Here is a 999-nt window from a genome sequence, read left to right on the forward strand (position 1 = left end):
TATACTCATTTCTGAGCCAACATTTAATTTCTCCAAGAAAATGTCTCAAACCAAAAATTGTATTTTTAAAATCACTTTATTGTGGTATTACTGACATCTAAAAAGCTCTACATATTTAATGCATATCATTTGATAAGTTTAGAGATATTTATATGCCCATTAAGTCATCACTATAATTTATGCCACAAACCTATCCAACTCCTTCAAAAGTTTCCTACCATCCTTTAATTAATTAATTAACTTATTTATTTTCTGATAAGAACACAAGATCTACCCTCATAGCAGATTTTTCAGTATGTAATACAGTTTTGTTAACTATAGGCTTTATGCTGTAAAGTCTCCTACCATTATTGTATTATTTTTTAACAATTTTATTTTTTTTTAGAGAGAGGGATAGCACAAGAGAGCCTGAGGAGTGAAGGCGCAGAGGGAGAGGGAGAGAGAGAACCCCAAGCAGGCCTCACACCCAGCGTGGAGCCCAAGGGGGGGGCTCGATCCCATGACTGTGAGTGAGATCACGACTTGATCTGAAATCAAGGGTCAGATGTTTAACCCAAGTGAGCCACCCAGGCACCTGGCATTACATATTATTATCAATGAGCTCCTTTATGTTTATTATTAATTGTTTTATATATTTGGGTGTCCCATGTTGAGGGCATATTTAGCTATTGTTAGATCTGCTTGTTGGATTGCCTCCTTTATTATGATATAGTGCCCTTCTTCATGTCTTGTTACAGTCTTTTTGGTTTAAAATCTACCTTGTCTGATACAAGTATTGCTACTCCAGCTTTATTTTGATATCCATTTCTTAAATTGTATCTCACTACAGAATAAATGATACTCTACTGAAGGGATTACTGTCACTCAGTCTAGGAATCCAGTATAGTATACACAACTTTTGGAAGTATTAATACATTATAAAGTTTTTCTCCAGGGGAGAGGTTTGGTGGTTTTCATTATAGTTTTAAAAAGTGTTTGTGATTTCAAAAGCAGGGACAA

The sequence above is a fragment of the Crocuta crocuta genome, unplaced genomic scaffold (assembly GCF_008692635.1).
Source record: "Crocuta crocuta isolate KB4526 unplaced genomic scaffold, BGI_CrCroc_1.0 scaffold1129, whole genome shotgun sequence".
NCBI classification, from domain to species: domain Eukaryota; kingdom Metazoa; phylum Chordata; class Mammalia; order Carnivora; family Hyaenidae; genus Crocuta; species Crocuta crocuta.